Source organism: Gambusia affinis, linkage group LG11 (genome assembly GCF_019740435.1).
Source record: "Gambusia affinis linkage group LG11, SWU_Gaff_1.0, whole genome shotgun sequence".
Classification (NCBI taxonomy): Eukaryota; Metazoa; Chordata; class Actinopteri; order Cyprinodontiformes; family Poeciliidae; genus Gambusia; species Gambusia affinis.
Genome location: NC_057878.1, coordinates 251,026 through 261,938, shown reverse-complemented (window position 1 = coordinate 261,938; position 10,913 = coordinate 251,026). Strand labels below are relative to the sequence as shown.

Genomic DNA, 10,913 nt, shown 5'->3' with positions numbered 1-10,913 from the left:
AATAAACAACATTTGGAGTAAGGTGGTCCACAAGTACTTATTAAGTGATCCTTAGCCTGAAAAGGTTTGAGAAACACAGGGAGCTGGTTCCAATGAAGGCCTGCAACCTATTTTTTGAGACAAAAATAAGGCTGCAGTCATCGTCAGGAAGCGACGATGACTGCAGCGTTTCTGGGTAGAAAGGATCCGACGATGAAGATCTAGACATCTGTCTCCTCCAAATCACTGAATAATGATAAACAGATCTATTTATAATACAATTATTTATCTCTAGTTCTGATTTTATTCAAATTATCCAGTTTTGTTTTTCAAATAAACAGGTCAAGTCCTGCCTGTGCTCCAACATATTTTCAATTATAGTATGTTTATCAGTTTATTGATAGGCAATAAAAATATTGCATTAGGAGTTATAATTATTTATTCATCAATGTTTACATATTATTTCTTGTAATATAAAGTAATTTGTTGATTTAAGAATGCATAATCAAAATACGTTTGATTATGTACCACATATATCTAAGTATAATTAGTTTTACTGCTCCATAAGAAACTGTGTGCCACAATATTATCTAATTAATTTCAAATGACTTACATTACATTTCTGCTGTTTATCTGTTGTTTTAAACAAATATTTCACTGTCCTCATTTAGGCTGACCAGTGTTATCCTGCTGATGATAACCACCAGTAGTTATTCTTCTACCCAGTTTTAAATTCAGTACTGACTGCAGTACAGAACAACTACTAAAGAAAACTGCTTATGGTGTAGAACGGCGGTTTTCAAAGTGTGAGGCGCGCCTCCCCTGGGGGGCGCCAGAGCACTTTAGGGGAGGCGCGGTGCGAGGGAAAAAGTAAACCGGAAAAGCTATCTGCTTGCTGTCTACTGATGTGAGAGAAACGTCTTTTACGCACACGATCAACTCTGTGGATTTAGGAAAAAGTTGGTACTGTGGGGTGCGCGTGTGGAGCGGGGATCAGTGGAAATGTTTCCCACCTTAGAGGATGTTTTGGCCAGTGATGTCAGTAATGTTACTGACGTCGGACCACTTTTTTCCGTAACGAGTAATCTAACGCGTTGCTATTTCAAATCCAGTAGTCAGACTACAATTACTTATCCAAATCATTTTTGCGTTACTATCTTCTTTTGTTATTTAATCTATTTCCTCTACTCGTCTTGTCGAGTGACCGACGTCTCTATGCAACAGAAATGTTAAAAATGGGGGGAGATGCGCATTTTGTTGGTGGAAAAACTGGAACTATTTTGAGTTTCTGTCGCCAAGTCCGATTATTATAAGCGGCTTTGGGCTTCATCTTTGAAAAGTCGCAAATTTAATGAGTGGCGGGTTGCGCCTTTTTGGGCTCGTTTTTGAACGTGAAGTTACTCATTTGGGCTTGGAAATAAGCAGAGACTCATAATAAATCCCAGAATTTGTCCGTCATTAAGGTAGTTTTAGTCAGTCTCTCCGTCTTCATCATTTCCCGGATGATCCGTCCCGCTGTGTCTTTGTTAATGTCAACTTAATTAGCTTCGCGTTGCGCTCCAGAAAACTGCAAACATCGAGACCAATATGAACAGCGCAATAAACGTGAAAACAGCCACGAATAAACGTGTCCGTAGTTGGCAATAGTTATAATGGCAAGTTAGCACCGTTATAATTATTAATATTACGGTAAGTGTCACAAATCTGTGCAGCCATGTGAGCTGTGGAGCTGCAGGAGGAGCTCTGTGCGCTGCGACATCAAACTCAGGGGCGTAACACAGAATCTGGAGGCTGGGGGTAGGGGGGCTTTAAAATCCTTCTTAAGAGTTTTCCAGACAACAGTGGACCACACAAATTACTCATGTTTTTTATTTTTTGTACAATCTCCTCTTCAGTTCAACCTTATCAGTGGAGACACATTGTTGATGTTACCATTATAAAATAGCTGACAATTAAGTATTGGCAAAGCTCAATGTAATTTTCACAGGAGGCAGAGCGTTGTTGTTAGCAGCTGCTGAAAGTAACTAAAAAGTTAATTTTAGTGTAACTTAGTTACTTTCCAAGTCAAGTAGTCAGTAATATAACTAAGTTACTTTTTCAAGGAGTAATCAATAGTCCGATTAAAGTTACTTTTTCAAAGTAACTATGCCATCACTGGTTTTGGCCAGAGCGGGGCTGAAGGTGGAGTTTTTACAACTCCGGGGGGGTCGCAGCAGACATTGTGCTCCTTGGAGGGGGGCTCACCCTTTCATACTTTGAAAACCCCTGGTGTAGAAAAACAGACTTTCAAAGCTGCTGTATGTAACTTCTATAAAGAATATGTTTTTTAAAATATTTGTTAAAATTGTAACAGTTTCAATGTAGTAACATTGAAACTGTAATATGTAATAACAAAGGGAGAGACAGTCTGGTTCTGATGCAGCTGTGGAAAACAACTTCCAACCTTCTACATGAAACCCAAATAGTAATAATATGTAATATGTAATAATATGTAATAACATATGTAATAACATACTGTCGTAACAGTGTCTTATGACAGTATGTTATGAGATTTATTTATTTATTCATGAGCATGTCTTCCATGTCCAAATGTTTTACCTTTTGATATTTTTGCAGTTTTTTTTAATCATGTTAAAAATGTGAGTGGGGTTTGTACTGGTACCAGAAACAGAAACAGATGGAGCACTAACACTCATCTGAATGTGAAAGGCTTCTTTAGTCAGTGTATCTCCAATCTGTCCCATTTGGTGCTGTGACCTCTGTGAGGCATACTAGGGTCAGTGGTTCATCTCAGCATAATACCCTCCACCACCTCTGTTGTCAGTCAGAGCTAGTCTCATTTCCCTCCTAACCACAAGGGCACCAGCGTTCTTAACAATAATCTAATTAGGTATTAATGAGCCCTGTAGGGTTGGATGTAATGGGCTTTTTATGGTCATGTTGTTGGGGACTGTGGCGATGGAGAATGAAAGGTCGGCTGCAGTAAATGAGACAAAATACATTTATCTAAATAAAGATGTGCTTTAAATAGACATGTCTATAATGTCTGTCTAAAGAGTGATAAGGATGGAAGATTACTGTCATTAATGATCACAACATTCAAAATGAAAATAATCTGCAATAAGATTCATTTTCATACTCTGGTTCTTTTTATTTTATCTGTGCCACTTTTAGAGATGGCAACTGCAACAGATATTTGAAAAGCAAGTAAGACCACGTGATATTGTTTAAAAAGAGAATTTTAAAGGTCCTGGAGGAAACCCAAAGGAAGACCCAGGACACGCTGGGTATGTATCTCTGCTGTCCTGGGAACGCCTTGAGATTCCCTGGAGGAGCTGGAAGAAGGAGCTGAGTGGAGGGAAGTCTGGGCCTCCTTAGTTAGGCTGCTACCCCTGTGACTTGATCGGGATAAGTGGAAGGAGATGGGTGGGTGGATTGATAGTTTAAAGGTCCACTATTATGCAAAATTCACTTTTTGTATGTGTTTCTAAAACAGTCTAGAAACAGAAACAGTCCAAGAGCAAAATAAATAAACAATAATAATAATTTAAAAAAAAAACACCCAGCCATTTTTGGGAAATAAAGAAGTTCTGCTGGTGTCTGCAAAACAATCTATTTCAAAAACCCATAAATTGTTGCATCACCATTTTTTAACCTAGCAACTCCAACTCCAGCCCCTCCCCTGATACCCAAGTGCAGCTCCACTTTCTTCATTACCAGTTACAGCTGCAATGGCTGCTGGCACAAAAAAAGAATTATATATATATATATATATATATATATAAAGTCCTTAAAAATAATTCTTAACATAAAGGGAGTTTGCCATAAGGCTGAATGAAAAGTTCTAAGCTTCATAGACTCTCTTAAGGAATCAATCAGCTCTTGAAATCAGATCCTTAAAAAAACCTTATCAAATTTAAAACTCTACATAAAATTCTAAAACTGTATTTGATTAAAAATATTGTTATGTCATCTCCCTCTTCTACAAGTGCTTTTATTATCACAGACTGCAGTCTCTGTGGTCATGTTTCACCTCAGTGTCATCATGAAACCTTCCATCACTGCTGGGTCAAATAAAAAGGTATTTAGTCAACTTGATGTCCTCCTCAGATCTTTTTTCATAACTTCTCATCTTTACTTTGTTTTATTTATGATTAACATCTGGTTTTAGGTTCTGCTTTCTGTATTATCAAACAGCAGCTTAACGACAACAAAAGACAAAACAGTTTGTAACAGTTTTTATACAATGTGTGCAAAACTATTAGGCAAGTTTTAGTTTTGGTCCTATAATCATTTTTATGCATATTGGCCTGTTTCTGGAGAGCAGGAAGAAGGCTCTGGGAACTCACTGGGAGCAGTGGTGCTGGAACCAGGGTGGGAGGGGGGCATTGCCCCAAACTCTGACAATCTGTGGCTGATATCTCTCCATCTCTATATGCAGACAGAGACACGGACAAAACCGACAGCATTGAGATCTGGGACAAATCTGTAAACACTCCAGATGGGTGCATTAGAAGTCCACAATGATCATAACTCCAGGGAACACAGGTGAGTGGCGAGCAGAGACACAGGTAGCACAAGACTATGACCAGGACAAGGATCTGGTGGGAAGCAGGTGACACAGGTGGGATTAAATACACAAGGGACTAATTAGAGGAACAGGAGACTGCTGGGATCAATCAGGGGTAGGACAGGACAACACAGGGACTAAAAACCCACATCAGACACACTGCCATGAAGAAAATGCCACTCTCGTTTTCTTCAGGTTTATTTTTCATTTTGGTGTCCTGTATGATAAATAGTTCATAACTGTTTAATTTGTGAACTGATATTTAGCAATTTTAGAAGAATAGAATATCATATAATGGAAATTTGTTTTATTGTCTCACAACAGGGAAAAATCCAGTGCAACAACAGCAAAATGACAATCGAAGCATGTCGATTCACACAGAGATAAAACATAAAAAACTAATTCAGGGTGACGTACTGTACAATAAAGAGAAAGCTGCAGCAAAAAGAATGTAGAGTAATTATAAACAGCTTGTGAATCACATGTTCACACATTTCCACATGTGATTTATATATTTTCACAGTACACAAGTACTTTGTGATTCACATGTGATTTCACCACAAAACGTTCCAAAATCACACATATACATGTGCTTTAGCATATGATTCATATTTTTATTTTATTTTATTTTTTTCTTCCGAAGAGTTTTTGCGGCACTAGTGGACCGTATATTTTTTCGACAGTAGGCAGACAGGACAGAGGGCAGGACATGCAGCAAAGGTTGCTGGGACCGGGAGTCGAACCCGCGACGTCCGCGTCGAGGACTAAGTCCTCCAAACTTGCTGGAGCCCTGTGCTGGTGGCGCAGGGGGTTAACATGCTCCATGATTCACATCTGACACACATCATTCACATAAAAAAAAAAGTTGTGTGAACCACATGTGTGGTTTTCATGTGGTCACATGTGACTTTCATATGTTATCACATGTGAAAGTTATGTGATTTTCACGGGATTTTTTTTGTATGTATATATATAAAATCACACTTAGTTGTCTTTATTAAGTGTGATAAAAGATATATTTTATAAAATATATATATTTCATATATGTACATATATGATTATGATATCATAGATATAATAAAATATCTATGATGTTGTAATTATTGTGAAGCACTTTGGTCAGTTAGGATTATTATAAATGCAAGTTTATTAAGTTTATTATAAATAAACTTTAGTATACTTTTCAAGTCGGTTTGTGTATTTTGTTCGGTCATCCTGTTTTTATTTTAACTTTATGTTTGTTTGTTTTTTTGCATAAAATAGGTCATGTTTGTGTTGCTGTCTGCCTTAGGAGAACTGACCAAAATTATCTTTTGTGCCAACTCTTTCATATTAACATCGATTTTTATTTCTGACATGTTGTTTAATATGCATTGTCCAATTTTTAAAAATCATTTCAATGTAAAAGATAATTGAATTACATTACAGACGGATGTCAGTGTTTACTTGTATTCCATTGTTGACATATAACATTTCAAAAATCTGAATATATATGTTGTACATTTATTAAATATATCTTAACTGTATAACTATAATAACACAGTCAAGTACTTAAAAATATCGAGAAATGTAAGATGGGTATGACAGGCAATCTAATGATATTGATAAGTGACAAAAAATATGGTGCACATGTGAGAATTATGTGATCTCAAGATGCAAAGAACATTGAACACGTGACCAAAATACTTGACCACATGGGAAATGTGACCAACATGTAATCACATGCTTGCACATGTGAAAACATAATAATTTTCGTGGATTATGTGAACCACATGTGGAAAATGGGAACCACATGTGATTTTGGTGGGATTTTTTTAATGTATTACCATTAAACCTCACTGTTCATCAGTAAATCCTTCACCTTCTTTTTGGAACCTATACCATTCTTATTGTCCTCTGAACAAACTTTTGAGTTGGCCAGGAATTATTGTTTCCTTAAAACATTTTGTAAAGTAAACTTATTATGTCTGCTTAAGATTTGGATCAATAAAATGAAATGCTCATACGTCACATTGCATCAATGAAAAGCCTTTAACAGTGCTGCATATCATTGAAGCATCACCAAGGTCAAGCTCTTGTTTTGATTTGGATCACTGAATATGACAACTCAAACTCCTCCCAAAGTTCTCAAAGCACTTCCTTTCCCACCCTTCAAAGAATGGGGAGCTTGATACAAAGTTTAAGTTATGCCGGGGATGGATATTTCAGCAAGACAATGATCCAAAACACCGCTCCAAATCTACTCAGGCATTCATGCAGAGGAACAATTGCAATGTTCTGGATGGCCATCCCAGTCCAGACCTGAATATCATTGAACATCTGGGATAATTTGAAGCGGGCTGTCCATGCTCGAAACCATCACACTTAACTCAACTGGAATTGTTTTGTAAAGAGGAATGGTCAAAATACCTTCATACAGGATCAAAGAACTTATTAAAAGCTACAGGAAGTTACTACAGGCTGTTATTTTGCAAAAGGCTGATCTAATAAATATTAATGTCACTTTTCTGTTGAGGTGCCCATATTTTTGCACCTGTCAAATTTTCTGTTAATGCATACTGTACATTTTCTGTTAGTCCAATAAACCTCATTTCAATACTGAAATATTACTGTGTCCATTAGATATATCAAACTGAAGTAGCTTTTGCAAACACCCAAATATTTATACATAAAAACGATTAAGATTAATAGGGGTGCCCAAACTTTTTCATATGACTGTATGTTGCCGCTTTCTCAGGTAGGTTACAAACAGTTATGTCATGATGCCCCAGCCGGCATACCTAGGTGGGCCCCATAAGGGAAAAAAGAGGGCAGACATTTTGGTCCCAAAATGGTTTGTCACCATTTTCCATAGTGGCCCATATATTTTTTTTATGTAAGCAGAGACAAATCACATAAGACTACATGTCAGAATTTTCTGACATACAGTTGGTGTTATTCAGACTCTCTGTCTTTATATTCCTGCCTGATCCGTCCTGCTGTGTGCTTAAATTTTAATGTAATATCTGGTGTGAAGGATGTCAATATTCGTGTTGCCCTCCAGAAAAACGCAAACATCAACACTAATATTAACTGCTCTATAACATTTTAAACAACCAGGAATGTACATGTCCTTACAGTTGCAAAACTAAATGCAAATCTAACAGTAAGATAATTCTCACTAGTCTGTGCAGCCATCTGAGTGGTGGAGCAGTGGAAGGAGCGCTTAGACACCAAACACTCAACCTGGATGCTGGTGTGAGGGGTCTCCTAAAAAAGTAGTCAATCATCCAACTGCAGATGATACATTATGGTGCTGCTGGCATTCTTACTAAAACCAGGAAGGTAAATCAAATCATCCAGTTTGTAAGTCCCTACACAGGCTACAAATAGTCCATATTGTAAGTTTTGAAATCTGTCTGAAATATCACAGAAACACTGACATAGCTCTTAATGAATTTTTAATACAGAGTAGTGCCCTTCAAAATAATGTAATTCTTGGATAACAGTCAAATATTTCTCAAATATCAACATCACAAAATTTTTGTCCACTACGTTTTAGTTATTTCATTGTTGTGCTCAAATTTAAAGATATTATGTAAAGCAGATTATGCAGCATCTCAAGATTAAGAGTTAAATTCAAACTGTAAATAAAGTTTAGTCATTAACAATGTCATACTGAACAAGAACATTAATAAATGTGAAAAAGACTACAAAGCTGTAATGAGTAAAATTAAAATGCCCTTGATTATATATAGCTTGACTTAAAAAACAGATATGTCTCAACAATATCAAAAACAATAAACTGAGATGTTAGAACAAAAAGCTTATATGAAAATCATCAATGAACTTTTTATACTGGAATATGTGCTCTTCACATAGAACAGTAAGTGGCCATAAATCATGAAGATGATTCACAATCTATGCTGTTCTCTCCTTCTCAACATTGTCGCCATCATCTGCTTCATCCTCTCCATCGTCAATGCTTTCATCATAGTCTATGTAATATAGATCTGGAGACATAAGTGCTTGAGAATAAGAGTTAAACTCTGGTAGGTGATGATTTGGAGGAGGCACTAACTTCGATAAACCTCTTGAACATGTTCATTGCACTGTACATTTTCTTTTCTAACATGATAATGTTTTGATGAAGTACAGCTTTTGAACCAGGATCTGCAGTATCATTTATAGCTGAACTTAAATGTCCATGTTGTTGATGAAGGTGAAGAATGACAGTGTTCATCTCTCTTAAGTAGAAGCTTTTCTTCAGTTGCTCTAGTCTTCAAATGCAGGGCTTCTATTGCTCGACTTTTTAGGTTCTTTGGAACAACACCATGATCTTCAATCTTTAAAATAAGAGAACAATTGCAAGTGGAACCTTGTTAAATGTAGTAGCAACATAAAGTGAATAACAGCATGTAGAAAGTTGAATAAAACCTTTAGATCAATTCTACTCACTTCTTCATCAAACAATGTGTACAGCTGGGAGGAGGCATCACACAATTCTCAAAATTCTAAATGTGATGGAAAGATGCCAGTTTGTGGAGGCCACTGCAGATTATTGTACTCTGTAACAATCTTCTTCAGTTTCCTGTTACAGGCATTCACTTGCTTGGACAGCCTTATAACAACTCCCTGTCCATCTGTAAAGAAAGAAGAAATATAAATACTAGTAAAAATAATACAATCAACACAATATGAAAACATGATACAATAGTCATTTATGGAAGTATGTTAAACATAATAAAAGGTTGACATCTGAAATAGTGTTTATCTCAATTTGGATGTTGTGAACACAAGTAGTGGCAGCCAATTCTACACAAGATATTCAACATGACACTAAAGTTCGTGATAAGGAAATCTCAGTTTGTAGGTCAAAATCTATTACTGCCAATAATTGAATGATATTTTAATTGTACTCTTAAAAAAGTTATCCTCAGAATATAAAGACTGATAGTTCTTACAGTGACTCAATATCTGCCGTAATGTATAAGATCATTGAATGTCCATTAGAAAATGGATGTATTACAATACTCACTTATCTGTGCCTATTTACAACGGGCATTGGTGAAAGACAGGATACACCCAAGAAACATATTCATACACCAAAGATAAATAACCATACACATCAAAAGCACATACCCATGACAAAGGACAAGTTGGAATAAACCAGTCACTTCTTACACTGCATAAAGACGCTTAAGTACCTAGAGTGAACATATGCATGGTGCAGGGATAACATAAAGATTAAATTTAGGTTTACCACAAGACCTTTGAGCTTCAATTTTGCTAATGACCATACAGTCAAGAGAAGAAGTAGTGTTACCATTACATCTTCTTTTCAGGTTGAGAAGAGTGGCCCTCTCCCTTGCTTCATTTTGTGCTCGTCAGATCAGCTGACCTCTAAGTTCCTGGTCAACATCTCTCAGTGTTCTCTGGAAAATGCCATCCGAAGGGAGCCACCTTCGTTTTACACCATGGTGTCTCTCAATTATTCAAGATCCCTGTCCAGCCTAACCACAACAACAACAAGAAAACAACGCACAGTTTCTTTACTTGAGGCGAGAACTGTTGTTCAAATATAGAAGAGTACAAATTTCTGTCACTTACTGTGATTCATCTTCAATGAGTGACTCCTGTGTATGTGATCCGGATCTAAAAATGAAAACAAAGACTTTATATTGGCATAGCTTGTATAATTAGCATGAACAATAACTATAAAGTCACAGAAAATGCAAACGTTTTACAAAGACTTAAATAAATAAACAATGCTTAGCCTGGTGGGGCAACAAATAAAGAATGATGGCCTCAGGGTTTATAATACACTGTGGGAAACGATGAAATGTAATGAACTGTATGACAGAATCCTAACATTAAATCAATATACTGATATAAACTAGTATACTGAAAAGTATACGGTTTTTTAAGATATATGAAACAAAATTTTAGCACATTGTTATTAAAGGTATGAAGGACAGCTATTGAACCTGACTGGCTTTTAAAAGGCTACTTTAGCGAGCTAAAGTAGCCTTTTAAAAGCCAGTCAGATTTTAAAAGCCAGTCAGATTTTTTTGCTACCAAGTAGGGTTAAAAACGTGTCTAAATCTGTACAAACACATGCTGTGCCACATACTCGCTAACATTAACTCATAGAACTACCGTCAGCAGATTTATAAATGTAGACTTTCGGTTTTTTTACTACATTTTTATTTGACAGATTCAGGGGCTACTCACCAGCTCCGACCGTGGAAAGTGTCGCGTCGAATGACGTAAGCTTCTTCTTCTTCTCTAATGTTTTGTCGGGTGCAATCCGTAATTTATTATTATTACTACTAATACAAATATTAAACATTTTCATATGGTACAAACACAGATTTTCATATAA

The 10,913-nt window shown here is 36.4% G+C and overlaps 1 long non-coding RNA gene across 3 annotated transcripts; it reads right to left on the bottom strand.

Annotated features, from left to right (window-relative positions):
* Positions 1-7,965: 7,965 nt before the first annotated feature.
* LOC122839902 lies at positions 7,966-10,041 on the bottom strand. 3 transcript variants are annotated; one of them, XR_006372138.1, is made up of 4 exons: positions 9,855-9,917; positions 9,671-9,735; positions 8,987-9,171; positions 8,771-8,874 (listed from the first exon to the last, which is right to left on the bottom strand). It is a non-coding gene; the product is annotated as an uncharacterized LOC122839902 (long non-coding RNA). The 3 variants fall into 3 exon arrangements; XR_006372137.1 differs by lacking the exon at positions 9,671-9,735 and having other exon boundaries at positions 7,966-8,874; positions 9,855-10,041; XR_006372136.1 differs by having other exon boundaries at positions 9,671-9,916.
* Positions 10,042-10,913: the final 872 nt, after the last annotated feature.